Here is a 16,343-nt window from a genome sequence, read left to right as displayed (position 1 = left end):
CTTTCTGCTAGTGTTTCCATAATCTGTTATTTTGTCTTTCTAACATATTATTTTTTGTTATCCCTTCCAAAGTTTTCCTGCATTGTGCGTCACTTGCCAAATTTTTGTACACTTAGGTTTATCAATATCTCTCTAAACTGTTCATATCCTGACTTGCCTTTCCAACCTATTTTTGTCATCCCAGCACTGATACCTGTGGAACCCCACTGGTTACAGGTCACCTGAAAAAGATCTCCTTACCCACGTGCTATTTCCATTAGCAAATTTACAACTACCAACACAGTGAACTGTTATCTTATGACTTCACTTTCTTTAGGGGACCTTGTCGACTGTCTTCTGGAAGTCCAAGTACAACTTTCAGAAAGCATTTGATAAGGTGTCACATGGCAGGTTGTTTAGCAAATTAGAGATGTTTGGAAACAAAATCAGATTTTGCTCTAAAAGCTCAGCAGGTCAGGGAGCATCTATGGAGAGAAAGCAAAGCTAACTTTGCAGGTCCGGTGATCCTTTTTTGCTTGAATTATAGAAAGAAGGGTCAATGGACCCAAAACATTAACTCTGCTAGCACGTTTTGAGAAGATTTGTAGCTCGGGTTAAAGTTCTGGATGTAGGTTTGCTAGCTGAGCTGGAAGTTCATTTCCAGACATTTTGTCGCCATACTGGGTAACATCTTCAGTGAGCCTCCAGACGAAGCACTGCTGATGTTTCCTGCTTTTTAATTAAAAATTTGGGTTTCTTTGGGTTAGTGATGTCATCTCCCGTGATGGTGTTGTTTTCTGTTTTTCTCAGGGGGTGGTAAATGGGGTCCAAATCCATGTGTTTGTTGTTAGTTTGTCCAATGTAGTGTTTGCTACAGTTCGTGCCGCTCTCCCCTACATCAAAGGCATCTCGGAAATGACTGTCAGACTACTCTGACCCTTTAGGAGAAAGTGAGGACTGCGGATGCTGGAGACCAGAGTTGAAAAATGTGGTGGTGGAATAACACGGCAGGCCAGGCAGCATCCGAGGAGCAGGAGAATCGACGTTTCGGGCATAAGCCCTTCTTCAGGAATGAGGCTGGTGTGCCAAGCAGGCTGAGATAAAAGGTTTGGGTGGGGGGGGAGTTTGGGGGAGGGGCGCAGGGAATACGATAGGTGGAAGGAGGTGAGGTTGATAGGCCGGGGAGGGGGTGGGGGCGGAGAGGTCGGGAAGAAGATTGCAGGTCAAGAGGGCGGTGCTGAATCCGGGGGTTGGGACTGAGATAAGGTGTGGGGAGGGGAAATGAGGAAGCTGGAGAAATCTACATTCATCCAGTGTAATGGAGGGTTCCTAGGCAGAAGATGAGGCGCCTCCAGGCATCGTGTGGTCAACATCTGGCGATGGAGGAGACCAAGGACCTGCTGTTCTTGGCGGAGTGGGAGGGGGAGTTGGTGTTCAGCCACTGGGCTGTTGGGTTGGTTGGTGCAGGTGTCCCAGAGGTGTTCCCTGAAACGTTCCGCAAGTAGGCGGCCTGTCTCCCCAATGTAGAGGAGACCACATCGGGTGCAACGGATACAGTAAATGATGTGTGTGGAGGTGCAGGTGAATTTGCGACGGATATGGAAGGATCCATTGGGGCCTTGGAGGGAGGTGAGGGGGAGGTGTGGGCGCACGTTTTTCTCTTCTTGCGGTTGCTGGGGAAGGTGTCGGGAGTGGAGGTTGGGTGGTGGGAGGTGTGGACCTGACGGAGTCGAGGAGGGAGTGGTCTCTCCGGAACGCTGATAGGGGTGGGGAGGAAAATATATCCCTGGTGGTGGGGTCTGTTTGGAGGTGGCGGAAATGACTGAGTGATACAATATATCCGGAAATTGGTGGGGTGGAAGGTGAGGACCAGTGGGGTTCTGTCCTGGTGGCGATTGGAGGGACGGGGTTCAAGGGCGGAGATGCGGGAAGTGGAAGAGATGCGGTGGAGAGCGTCGTCGACCATGTTGGTGGGCAAATTGTGGTCTTCGAAGAAGGAGGCTATTTGGGTCGTTTGGTAGTGGAATTGGCCCTTCTGGGAGCAGATGCGGCGGAGGCGAAGGAATTGGGAATATGGGATGGCGTTTTTACAGGGGGCAGGGTGGGAGGAGGTGTAATCGAGGTAGCTGTGAGAGTGACCCCTTGGCATCATGGTAGCCCAAAAACCCACCAACATAGTATAAAGCAGCAGCAAATGAACTTGAAAGATCCTATACAGACAACAAGCAAATTAATGTCCTTTACAAAGTATTGTGCAAGAACTGTAACAAACATTACATTGGACCAACAGGCAGAAAACTAGCCACGAGGATACATGAGCATCAACTAGCCACAAAATGAAACAACCCTCTCTCACTAGTATCCTTACAAACAGATAAGGGAGGACGCCACTTTGACTGGGACAACACATCCATCCTAGCTAGGACAAGCCAAACCAAGACATGCACGAGAATTCCTAAAAGTATGGCATTCCAACTGGAACTTTATCAACAAACGCATTGACTTGGACCCCATTTACCACTCCCTGAGGGATAAAAAGGAAATGACACCACCACAGGAAAAGACATCACCAACCCAAAGAAACCCGAGCATATAAATAGAAAGCAAGAAACATCAGCAATGCTTCGTCCGGAGGTTCACTGGAGATATTACCCAGTATGGTGACGAAACGTCTGAAAATGAACCTTCCAGCTCAGCGAGAAAACCTGCATCCAGTTAACTCTGCCTTCTCTCCACAAGTGCTCTGAGTTGTTCCAAATTTTTCCAACAATTTCTGATTTTATTTCTGATTTCCAGTGTCCACAGCTCTTTGGTTTTCAGTTTAGAACTGAATGGGATTGATGAGTCCTTGGCAACATGAATTGTAAATTGACTATGTATGTATAGGTGGGCAGTTAGCAGATTGAGTTGATAGTGGTGTTCCCCATTAGTATTGGAACCCTTGCTTTTTCTGATTTATGTAAATCATTTGGAGATGGCAGTTTCGGGTGAAATCTCTAAGTTTGCAGGTGATACTAAGCTTGGGAGAATAGTGAATTGTGAAGATGACACTGAGCGAGTTCAGGGGGACATTGACAAGATGGCTAAATCAGCAGATACCTGGCAGATGAATGCAGAGAATTATGAAGTAATGTATTTTGATAAAAGAAACATGGAGAGATGAGCACCCTCTCTAATTTCAAATCCAATGTTGATCTTGCTTTGCACACCTTCTGTGCAGTGTAATCTGTCTGCCTTGCTCTGTCTAAGCACCCAATGATCTATATGTCCTTGTTTGCTATGACGTACTGCTTGCAAAACAAAACTTTTCACTGTACTTAGTTGACAGCAATAAATCGAATCAAAATAGAGACCATATGGACTGATGGTGAAATATTGAGGGGAGTGTAGGAGTAGAGGGCGTTTATGTGCACGGTTCTCTGAAGGTGGCTGGGCATGTTTGAACAATTGTTCAGAAGGCTTATAGGATCCTTGGTTTTGTAGATAGAGTCAAAGTTCAAGCAAGGAAGTGATGTTACACATCTACTTATCATTGGTCAGACCATATTTGGAGTATTGTGTTCAGCTTTGGGCATATCATTTAAGGAAGGACGTGCAAGTCCTGCAGTGTGTAAAGGAGATTTACTTGAATGATATCAGGAATAAGGGATTTTCGATACAAGGGAAGATGAGAGAAATTGAGCTTATTCTCCTTGGACCAGAGAAGGGGCGACCTTATTGAGGTGTTCAAAATTAAGAATAATTTTCACAAGGTAAAGAAGGATATTCTGATTTCACTAGTTGATATGGCAGTAATTAGGGGTCACAGTTTCAAACAAGTGAAATGAGGAGAAACTTCTTTACTCAGTTGTTAAGATTTGGAATGGGCTGTCCAGGAGAGTGGTGGTGGTGGCGGCTGATTCAAGAGAGCTGAATATATATTTGAAAGTGGTGAATTTCAAGAGCAAAAATGATGGGGCTGGAGAATGGGATTAACTGGGTAGTGCTTTTGGGAACCTGTACAGAATTGCCTCTGTCTGTACTATAATTCTATAATGCATCTACTGGTTTCCTTATATTCACTCTGGTTGAGACTTCCTCAAACAACTAATAAATTAGTCAAACACTATTTCACCTTTATAATACCATGTTGACTTTGTTTGGTAGATTTTACAAATGTTCTATAGTCTCTTAATAATTGATTCCAATATTTTTCCAGCAGTAGATGTTAGGCTAATCAATCCATAGTTGCCTACTTTTTGGTCTATTTCCCTTTTTGATTAGGAGCATCATATTAAGAGTTTTCCAAATCCCTGGTTCTTCTCCAGAATCCAAAGATACTTCGAAATTTTCAAACAATACATCCATTGTCTCTTTAACAACTATTTTTAGGATCCCAAGATGTAAGCCATCAGTACCAGGGGACTTGGCTATCTTTAGCGCCATTAGTTTGTCTCATACTGCTCCTCCAGTGATGGTGATATGCTTAATTTCTGCTGTGTATTCTTTAATATTAATAGGATGTTTGAACTATCTTCCACTGTAAAACTGACCCAAAATATCTGTTTAAATCCTATGTCATTTCCTTGTTCCCCAAAATTATCTCCCTAAGCATTTTTATTATTTTCACATTGACCTTTCTCTTCCATTTTACATATTTAAACAAGCTCTAATAGTCAGTTTTTATTCCTCACTAGAATACCCCTTTTCTTTCTCATTATTATCTTGTTAGTCTTTATTTACTGGATTCTATAGTAAGGCCAAGGAGAGTGAACCCGGAGTGATGGGCTGATCTGGAAAGGGAGCCAATGACCGAGGCAGTGCTTCCCCATTTCTCTCCTGCCCATAGCTAAAAACTAGCTTATCTGGTGGTTTATATTTCCCGAGCCATCACCACCCTGTTCCTAACATCCTCAGGCTGTTGTCCACTGTTTCAGGTCTGTGACCTCTCAATCTGTTGAGTACTATTTCCAAGTATTTGTAACATTTCTCTTTCATATTCAGCATTCCAGCACACTCTCAGTTTTTGTTTTTGTGATTAATTATTGATTTTACTTACTTATCTGCTGTATTACATTGTTTTTAATATACATTTTACTTTTAATTTGATTTTAAATACTTGATGTAATCTGTTTAAAAATCCTCAGCTGTACTCATATTGCATTCTGCGAATCTGGGAAGTTATGATTATTTGAAATCATATTGAACCTATGAAAAAGGCTATCGTAAAATGGGCCTTTGTTGATTTCTTGCGGTCAGAGAACTAAAAATCAGATTGTCCAGACAATTACACCTTTGTGATAGTTCAGGTCAAGTCATATACTCATCCAAATGCCTCTTAAATGTTGCAGTTGTACCAGCCTCCACCACTTCCTCTGGCACCACGTCCTCTGTGATAATTGTTGAACAGTGAGCAGAAAACCATTCTTGAGGGACTGCAATTTGTAACACAACTTGTTAAGCAAAAATTCTTTAGTCAAAATAGTTACAGAGAAGAAGTTTTAACTGTTCTTTGGGGACTAAAATTGAATATGTTGTTGATGGAATATGTATCATCTTATGCTGTAGTGACATTGACCCACTTTTTTCTGATGGTAATCTGCCATCTTGGCTTGGTCTGGCCTACATGTGACTCCAGACCTACACCAATATAGTTGAGTCTTAAATGCTGTTGTGGCAGTTGGGGATTATAAATTGATGTGATGTAAGAGTAGAATTATGCCATTTAGCCCAAGTCTGCTGTGTCATTCAGTCATGGCTGGTGTGCTCCTCACCCCCATTTTTCTGAACTTCTCTCTGTATCCCTTCAACCCATGCCAATTTAAAATCTCTCTAACTTCTCCTTAAATTTACTCAGTGTCCAAGCATTCACCACACTTAGGGGTAATGAATTCCAAAGGGATTGGCAGCAAATGCTGGCAATGACAGCAGTTAGTCATAGAGTCATAGAGATGTACAGCATAGAAACAGACCCTTCAGTCCAACCTGTCCATGCCGACCAGATATCCAATCCAATCCAGTCCCATTTGCCAGCACCCGGCCCATATCCCTCCAAACTCTTCCTATTCATATACTCATCCAAATGCCTCTTAAATGTTGCAATTATACCAGCCTCCACCACTTCCTCTGGCAGCTCATTCCATACTTGTACGACCCTCTGTTTGAAAAAGTTGCCCCTTAGGTCTCTCTTTTTTTTAAATCTTTCCCTTCTCACCCTAAACCCATGCCCTCTAGTTTTGGACTCCCCGACCCCAGGGAAAAGACTTTGTCTATTTACCCTATCCATGCCCCTCATAATTTTGTAAACCTCTATAAGGTCACCCCTCAGCCTTCGATGCTCCAGAGAAAACAGCCCCAGCTTGTTCAGCCTCTTCCCTATAGCACAAATCCTCCAACCCTGGCAACATCCTTGCAAATCTTTTCTGAACCCTTTCAAGTTTCACAACATCTTTCCGATAGGAAGGAGACCAGAATTGCACGCAATATTCCAATAGTGGCCTAACCAAAGTCCTGTACAGCTGCAACATGACCTCCCAACTCCTATACTCAATACTCTGACCAATAAAGGAAAGCATACCAAACACCACCTTCACTATCCTATCTACCTGCGACTCCACTTTCAAGGAGCTATGAACCTGTACTCCAAGGTCTCTTTGTTCAGCAATACTCCCTCTGACCTCACCATTAAGTGTGTAAGTCCTGCTAAGATTTGCTTTCCCAAAATGCAGTACCTCACATTTATCTGGATTAAACTCCATCTGCCCCTTCTCAGACCATTGGCCCATCTGGTTGAGATCTTGTTGTAATCTGAGGTAACCCGCTTCGCTGTCCACGACACCTGCAATTTTGGTGTCATCTGCAAACTTACTAACTGTACCTCTTATGCTCGCATCCAAATTATTCATGTAAATGACAAAAAGTAGAGGACCCTGCACCACCACCCTTTGTCTTCTACCTCTGAGCCAGTTCTGTATCCAAATGGCTAGTTCTCCCTGTATTCCATGAGATCTAACCTTGCTAACCAGTCTCCCATGGGGAACCTTGTCAAATGCTTTACTGAAGTCCATTTGGATCCCATCTACCGCTCTGCCCTCATCAATCCTCTTTGTTACTTCTTCAAAAAACTCAATCAAATTTGTGCGACATGATTTCCCACACACAAAGCCATGTTTACTATCCCTAATCAGTCCTTGCCTTTCCAACTGCATGTACATCTTGTCCTTCAGGGTTCCCTCCAACAACTTGCCCACCACTGAGGTCAGGCTCACCGGTCTATAGTTCCCTGGCTTGTCTTTACCATCCTTCTTAAACAGTGGCACCACGTTAGCCAACCTCCAGTCTTCCGGCACCTCACCTGTGACTATCGATGATACAAATATCTCAGCAAGAGACCCGGCAATCACTTCTTTAGCTTCTCAGAGTTCTTGGGTACACCTGATCAGGCCCTGGGGATTTATCCACCTTTACCCATTTCAAGGCATCCAGCACTTCCTCCTTTGTAATCTGGACATTTTTCAAGATGTCACCATCTATTCCCTACAGTCTATATCTTCCATATTCTTTTCCACAGTAAGTACTGATGCAAAATACTCATTAGGTAACTTCCCCGTTTTCTGTGGCTCCACACAAAGGCTGCCTTGCTGATCTTTGAGGGGCCCTATTCTCTCCCTAGTTACCCTTTTGTCCTTAATGTATTTGTAAAAACCCATTGGATTCTATTTGCCAAAGCTATCTCCTGTCCCCTTTTTACTTACATTACTTAGTGTGGAAACAGGCCCTTCGACCCAACAAGTCCACACTGACCTGCTGAAGCGCAAACCAGCAATACCCCTACATTTACCCCTTCACTTGACACTATGGGCAATTTAGCATGGCCAATTCACCTGCACATTTTTGGACTGTGGGAGAAAACCGGAGCACCCGGAGGAAACCCACGCAGACACGGGGAGAATGTGCAAACTCCGCAGAGTCAGTTGCCTGAGGCGGGAATTGAACCCGGGTCTCTGGCGCTGTGAGGCATCAGTGCTAATCACTGTGCCACCGTGCTGATTTCCCTCAAGTATACTCCTACTCCCTTTATACCCAATCAACTCGAGGATTCACTTGATCTATCCTGTCTATACCTTACATATGCTTTTTTCTTTTTCTTAACCAAACCCTCAGTCATCCAGCATTCCCTATTCCTACCAGCCTTCCCTTTCACCCTGACAGGAATATATTTTCTCTGGATTCTTATTATCTTATTTCTGAAGGCTTCCCATTTTCCAGCCGTCCCTTTACATGCGAACATCTGTCCTCAATAAGCTTTTGAAAATTCTTGCCTAATATCGTCAAAATTGGCCTTTCTCCAATTTAGAACTTCAGCTTTTAGATCTGGTCTATCCTTTTCCATTACTATTTTAAATCTAATAGAATTATGGTCGCTGGCCCCAAAGTGCTCTCCCACTGATAACTGCCCTGCCTTATTTCCCAAGAGTAGGTCAAGTTTTGCACCACCTCTAGTAGGTACATCCACATGTACTGAATCAGAAAATGTTCTTGTACACACTTAACAAATTCCTCTCCATCTAAACCCTTAACACTGGCAGTCTGAGTCTATGTTTGGAAAGTTAAAATCCCCTACCATAACCACCCTATTATTCTTACATTTGACTGAAACCTCCTTACAAATTTGTTTCTCAATTTCCCTCTGACAATTAAGGGGTCAATAATACAATCCCAATAAGGTGATCATCCCTTTCTTGTTTCTCAGTTCCACCCAAATAACTTCCTTGGATGTATTTCCGGGAATATCCTCCCTCAGCACAGCTGTAATGCTATCCCTTATCATAAATGCCACTCGCCCTCCTCTCTTGCTTCCCTTTCTATCCTTTCTGTAGCATTTGTATCCTGGAACATTAAGCTGCCAGTCCTTCCCATCCCTGAGCATGTTTCTGTAATTGCTATGATATCCCAGTCCCATGTTCCTAACCATGCCCTGAGTTCATCTGCCTTCCCTGTTGGGCCTCTTGCATTGAAATAAATGCAGTTTAATTTATTAGTCCTACCTTGTCTCTGCCTGCCCCGACTTTGTTTGTTGGTTTGTCTTCTGTTCTCCACTATTGATCTCTTTCCTCACTATCTCCCTGGGTCCCTGCCCCCACCTTACTAGTTTAAATCCTCCCGAACAGCTCTAACAAATCTCCCTGCCAGTATATTAGTCCCCTTCCAATTTAGGTGCAATCCGTCCTTCTTGTACAGGTTACTTCTACCCCAAAAGAGATTCCAATGATCCAAAAATGTGAATCTTTCTCCCATACACCAGTTCCTCAGCCATGCATTCATCTGCTCTATCCTCGTATTCCTGCCCTCACTAGCTCGTAGCACTGGGAGTAATCCAGATATTACTCCTCTCAAGGACCTCCTTTTTAAATTTCTGCCTAACTCTCTGTAACCTCCCTTCAGAATCTCAACCTTTTCCCTTCCAATGTCATTGGTTCCAATGTGGACAATGACACCTCTCCCCAGTGAGAACATTCTGCACCCTCTCAGACATCCTTGATCCTGGCATCAGAGGGGGCAACACACCATTCTGATTTTTCGCTGTTGGCCACAGAAACATCTGTCTGTACCTTGGACTAGAAAATCCCTTTACACAATTGATCTTTTCGAAGCTGATGTACCCCTAGTTGCATTAGAGCCAGTCTCAATACCAGAAACGTGGCTGTTTGTGCTATGTTCCCCTGTGAATCCATCACCCCCTACATTTTCCAAAACAGCATATCTGTTTGAAATGGGTATATCCACAAAAGACTCCTGCACTAGCTGCCTACCTCTCTTACCCTTCCTGGAGTTAACCCATCTCTGTGACTGTATCTGAGACTTTTCCCCCTTCCTATAACTGCCATCCATCACATATTGTTGCTGTTGCAAATTCCTCATCGCTTCTATCTGTCTCCAAACGATCCACTCGATCTGATAAGATTCGCATCCAACAGTATTTATGGCAGATATAATCAGCAGTAACCCTTAAACTCTCTCTAAACTCCCACATCTGACAAGAAGTACATATCACTGTACTAAAGGCCATTTTTGCTCTTTCACAATCCACAGACTCAGAAAATAACACCGTCTTATTCCTCTACAAAACACTGCCCCAGATTAAATTAATAGTTATGGCTTATATTTTACGTTTAATCAAGAGACATATTTCCAAAAACATATAATCAAGAAAGAACCCACTCTACTCACGACTGCAGCCTTTCTGTTGGACACACTTTAAACAACAATGAACTTATCTATTTCAGTGCTGTGAACTTCGCCTAAACGGGTTCCTCCAAGATTAGTTCTGAATTTCACTGTTTGTTAATTTTCCCAGATGCACTCCGATGTCCAGCGATCCATGAATTCAAAACAGCAAAGGCAGTAACTGTGCCGGTTCTGTCTTTCTCTCTCCTGCACTGTCCTCACCATATGCTTCCTTTGTCTGTTCTTCTCTCTTTTAAAACTGCTGTGTTGTTAGCCCTCTGATCACAACTCCACAGATAAACAAAATAGTATGGCAATTCAGAAGCAGCAATTATTGGAAAAGCTGAGGTCTGGCAGCATCCGAGGTGACAAAGCAAAGTTCATGTTTCAAGTCCAGTGGGCCATCTTCAATTTCTGGTTTTTTTTTCTGACTGCAGTTGTCTTTTTTTTTTGTGACAATTCAGATATTGTTTTCACTGATTTTTTTTTGCTGCGTCAGAGGGTGTACTGTTGGTGTCTCCAATGCGTGATCCGACAAGCGCTTTCACTGAATTATTGTTAGCCTTTCTCCAAAATGTCATAGTCATGTACAGCATGGAAGCAGTCCCTTCAGTTTAACTCGTCCATGCTGAGCAAATATCCTAACCTGATCTAGTCCCATTTGCCAGCACTTGGCCCATATCCCTCTAAAGCGTTCCTATTCATATACTCATCATAATGCCTTTTAAATGTTGCCATGGACCAGCCTCCACCTCTCCCTCTGGCAACTCATTCAATACATGACACTACCATTTACCCGAAAAGGGTGCCCTTTTGATCCCTCTTATATCTTACCCCTCTCACCCTAAACCTATGCCTTTTACTTCTGGACTCCCGTATCTGAGGGAAAATACCCCTCATGCCCCTCATGATTTTATAAACTTCTATAAGGTCACCCCTCCATCTCCAGGGAAAACAGCCCGAGCCTATTCAATCTTTCATAGAACAATACAGCACAGAACAGGCCCTTCGGCCCACGATGTTGTGCCCAACATTTGTCCTAGCTTAAGCACCTCTCCATGTACCTATCCAATTTCCGCTTAAAGGTCACCAATGATTCTGACTCTGCCACTCCCACAGGCAGCGCATTCCATGCCCACACCACTCCCTGGGTAAAGAACCTACCCCTGATATCCCCCTTCCACCCTTCACCTTAAATTTATGTCCCCTGTTGTACCCAGGGAAAAAGTCTGACTGTCTACTCTATCTATTCCCCTGATCATCTTATAAACCTCTATCAAGTCACCCCTCATCCTTCGCTGTTCCAATGAGAAAAGGCCTAGCACACTCAACCTATCCTCGTACGACCTATTCTCCATTCCAGGCAACATCCTGGTAAATCTCCTCTGCACCCTCTCCAAAGCTTCCACATCTTTCCTAAAATGAGGCGACCAGAACTGCACACAGTACTCCAAATGTGGCCTTACCAAGGTCCTATACAGCTGCAATATCACCTCACGACTCTTGAATTTAATCCCTCTGCTAATGAACGCTAATACACCATAGGCCTTCTTACAAGCTCTATCCACCTGAGTGGCAACTTTCAAAGATCTATGAACATAGACCCCAAGATCCCTCTGCTCCTCCACCTTACTAAGAACATTACCATTAACTGTGTATTCCACGTTCTTATTTGTCCTTCCAAAATGGACAACCTCACACTTGACAGGGTTGAACTCCATCTGCCACTCTTCAGCCCAGCTCTGCATCATAATTCCCTTTGCAGCTGACAACAGCCCTCCTCACTATCCACAACTCCACCAATCTTCGTATCATCTGCAAATTTACTGACCCACCCTTCGACTCCCTCTTCCAAGTCATTAATAAAAATTACAAACAGCAGAGGACCCAGAACTGATCCCTGCAGAACTCCACTTGTAACTGGGCTCCAGGCTGAATATTTACCATCTACCACCACTCTCTGACTTCGACCGGTTAGCCAGTTCTCTATCCAACTGGCCAAACTTCCCACTATCCCATGCCTCCTGACTTTCCGCATAAGCCCCATGGGGAACCTTATCAAATGCCTTACTAAAATCCATGAACACTACATCCACTGCTCTACCCTCATCCACATGCTTGGTCACCTCTTCAAAGAATTAAATAAGACTTGTAAGGCAAGACCTACCCCTCTCAAATCCTCCAACCCTGGCAACATCCTTGTAAATCTTTTCTGAACCCTTTCAAGTTTTACAACATCCTTCCGATTGGTTGGAGGCCAGAATTGTAAGCAGTATTCCAAAAGTTGCCTAACCAATGTCCTCAACAGCTGCAACATGATCTCCCAACTACTATACTCAATGCACTGTTCAATAAAGGAAAGCTAACCAAATGCCTCCTTCATGCCACTTACAAGGTCACTGATGACACCACCGTAGTCGGTTGAATCTCAGATGGCGATGAAACAGACTACAGATGGGAGGTGGAAGACCTGGAAACATGGTACACTGAGAACAACCTAACTCTCAAAGCTGGCAAAACCAAGGAACTCATTATTGACTTTTGGCAGGATGTAACTCATGGATATAATAGGTAAACCTCATTCTGCCCTCATTTAATCATCTTTGTTACTTCTTCAAACAACTCAAGTTTGTGAGACGTGATTTCCCACACACAAAGTATTCTGACTATCCCAAATCAGTCCTTGCCTTTCCAAATACTTGAAAATCCTATCCTTCAGGATTCCCTCCAACAACCTGCCCACCACCAATGTCAGGCTCACCGGTCTATCATTGCCTGACTTTTCCTTACCACCTTTGTTAAAAAGTGGCATAATGTTAGCCAAATTCCAGTCTTCCGGCACCTCACCTTTTCCTATTGATGACACAACTATCTCAGCAAGGGGCCCATCAATCAGTCCCTATCTTCCCACCGAGTTCTAGGGTACACCTGATCAGGTCCTGGGGACTTACCCACCTTTTACCCGTTTCAAGACATCCAGCACTTCCTCCTCTGTAATATGGACATTTTTTAAGATGTCACCATCTATTTCCCCACATTCTGTATCTTCCATGTCCTTCTCCACATTAAACACTGATGCAAAATACTCCTTTGGTATCTCCCCCATCTTGTTGAATAGTATGTAATTGAATTTTTAAGTGTAATAATTACTGCTAAATGCCCTCACTGGACCCTGAAAGCTAATTGCAATTTTTTGGCAAGCTAATGATTGCAAAATGTGCATTAAACTTTATCTTTAGTGTAGTTTCTACCTTACTGCAGTGATACATTACTTTGTGTTCTGAAATTTTAAATTAATGTTCACTTCCTGGTTTGCCAAATTTGAGAATAATTCAGTGTGACAGGCTGCTTGTTCTGCTTGCTGAAATCACTGCAGCTGATGACTGAGATACCATGATTTGGCACCAGATTTTGACATAGCAAAATCTGCGTCTGCTGGCAGGCCTTTGCAAGTCAGATTTGCTACTGACTTGCTTCTGGCCTGGAAATGTACTTATCTTGGTCTGGTGGAGGGAGTCATTGGGAAGATTCAGCTTTGTGCAGACTTTGAATGGCAGCTCCTAATCCATCAAAAGTTGTTGTTTGGAAAACTTCCAGGGGAACCTCAAGATGTGTACCAAGTTGTCAAGATTGAAGTGATCTGTGTGGACATTTTTCATTGAGGTCAGTGGTCAATACCATTTCTTCACCACAGATCCAGAATTTGTAGTCAATGTTCTTCCTTTTTAAAATTGTGTGGTGCTTGAAATATTCTGAGAAAAATATTGGAAACAGAATCTAGATTTTGTTGAAAATTGTAATTGGCTATGTGTTTGATTGAGAATTTTTTGAGTGAATGAGACAGAGTATGCGGGTGATCCCTGATTTACAAATGTTGACTCATAGACATTTGTACTTGTGAATGAGAACCTATATTAAATTTAAAGATGCAACAGGCGAACATTTTCTTGTACTTATGAACAGCTATTTTATATTATACTACTGTGTTCTGACTTGCATAAAAATTGATCTGCAGATGTAGTTGGGGATGGAGCCTATTCGTAACCCAGACACTGCCTGTAACATTTTCATAGAGCTGCCACACGCACAACAGAATGCTGAAAATTTGAGTGTTACTAAGGTGCTAAAGTTATTAAAATCTCAAAAGATGTGGACAGTGCAAACAAGGAGAAATTGTTCTAACTCATAAAAGGATCAAGAATATGAGGTGAATATTTGAAATGATTTTCAAAAATGCGTAATTGCTGTGAGTAAAAACATTTTCATACAGTGAATGTTTCAGGTTTGGAAGTATAGTAAAGGTGGGTTCAGTTACGGTGTTCAAGAGGACGTTTAATGATTTGATTAGAAATAATGTTTCGGATGTGACAAAAGAGAAAGTGAATGATGCAAAGTAATTGGCAGACTCGGTGTAGTCATGATGACCAAATAGTCTTCTACTGTACATTAAGTCAAAAGAATTACAGAATTGTTAAATATCTGATGTTAGCATTTTACATATAAAAAAATTCTTCCAGAGAATCAGTAAATTTAATAAATTTTATAGATGTAATGAACAGGATTGGGAGGCTTTAATAGATCACCTTAAATATGGATGCTGCTCTGGGGCTATGTTTCTTTCACCAGTACACCCATCCATCAGCTTTCAAGGTAACCACCATACAAAATAACTTAAAAACCTTTAAAATTACATGATCCAGAATTTGCCAGATTTTAGCTGTGTTCCTTACAGAATGCAATTCAGAGCAATCTTCAAAAAATCCAATTTTATATTTAATAAGGTTGAATTTGTAAAATATTAGTTCTTTTGTTTACTTGTTTTGAAGTTTAGAAATGACCTACTGAAGGTAATGTTGACTGATTATTCATATCATAGTGTAATAATATGATGATCAAATGAATAATTAAGATGTTAACATTCAAATAAGTTTAAAACTGACCTGAAATGTATCAGTTATTTTGTTCTTTGTTAACCTATTAATAGACTTGTAAAGTATATTTCTGATTTTGTTCCCTTTTCGGTTTCATTTGGAGAAAATTTTATCATCTTTATGTTTCTGAATTGAAGTTCTATTATGGGACCCTTGCACTAGTGTTGGAACATTAGAAGGATAGAGAGGCTGCTTGTGAGGGCTATTGCTTTTCACACACCACAACAATCCATATGCCATGGGCAGAGAGACATTTCCATTGCAACTGAGAGAATATGAACTGCTTTTAGTGATTGGCATATGTGGTATATTAAAAAGAATTGGCTACTTAAATTCTTGCAAATGGAAAATCTCTCCGATGTATCGCATGCACGGACTCACATGCATACACTGTCTCTTTTTCTTTCACTCTCACTCACGCTCTCTCACACTTAAACACTTGACTTGTATGCAGCCCAGCACATGGTTCCTCTTTTTAATACATGGCTGTTCACTATTTAGTTTCCTGCGTGCAGCTACTTTTGTGACTTTTGAATTAGCTTTGAGTGAAACTACTGTGATGATGCTGCTCCTTTGACAAGGTTATTCTGTCCTGATTTTTATTTTTGGAGAGGGGTCATAAACGCAGAGGTTCCAGGGTGTCTGATTTGTATGGGTGTTAGGACCAATTTGATTATAGCTAACAGATACTTCCTCAGGCAAAAGGCATTGAAGTTATTTTTTTAAAAAGGGAGTTGCTAGTTCTCCCAGCTGAGCTTTTCTTTAGTTTGGTTTGGATTTTAGCAAGCAGTCAGTTTTGAGGTTGCTGGTCAAAGAAACAGCTCCATGCTGACCCTCTCTCTGTCTCTCAAAGAACCTGTATCTGATTTTACCTTTTTTGCTAAGGGGGTGTTTATGAAGACTGTTTCAGGCATTTGGAACAGCATCATGAAGTTGGAGTAGTTTGGGCTTTCAGCTAGGTTAAGTTATTCTGTATTCTGTTCCCTTTTGTTTTGTTTGTGTTTCATTTGATACTCTGTAAATCAGTTCTGTTTTGTTTAAAACCAAAGGGTCTTGACCAGCTGGGTCACTCTTGGAATATCCACTCTACACCTGCTTAAAACAACTAGAAAAGTTAGGGTCTGGGCTTCCTTCTTGAAATATGCTGAGGGGGTCTGGCCTGCTCCATAACACTAACAACTGAATTTGTGCTGAACTCTGGAAGGAAGAGTCTTTTGTATAAGCCCA

General features: G+C 42.2%; 1 protein-coding gene across 2 annotated transcripts in view; it reads left to right on the top strand.

The window, feature by feature from the left end:
- The window catches only part of prkar2aa (protein kinase, cAMP-dependent, regulatory, type II, alpha A), a 207,328-nt gene that overhangs the window by 107,142 nt on the left and 83,843 nt on the right, over nt 1-16,343 (top strand). The window lies entirely within an intron of this gene.

This window comes from Chiloscyllium plagiosum, unplaced genomic scaffold, assembly GCF_037043375.1.
Source record: "Chiloscyllium plagiosum isolate Xiang-an unplaced genomic scaffold, Cpla_swu_hap1 HiC_scaffold_14, whole genome shotgun sequence".
Lineage (NCBI taxonomy): Eukaryota > Metazoa > Chordata > Chondrichthyes > Orectolobiformes > Hemiscylliidae > Chiloscyllium > Chiloscyllium plagiosum.
Note: the sequence above shows the minus strand (reverse complement) of the source record. Positions and strands in the feature narration are given on the sequence as shown.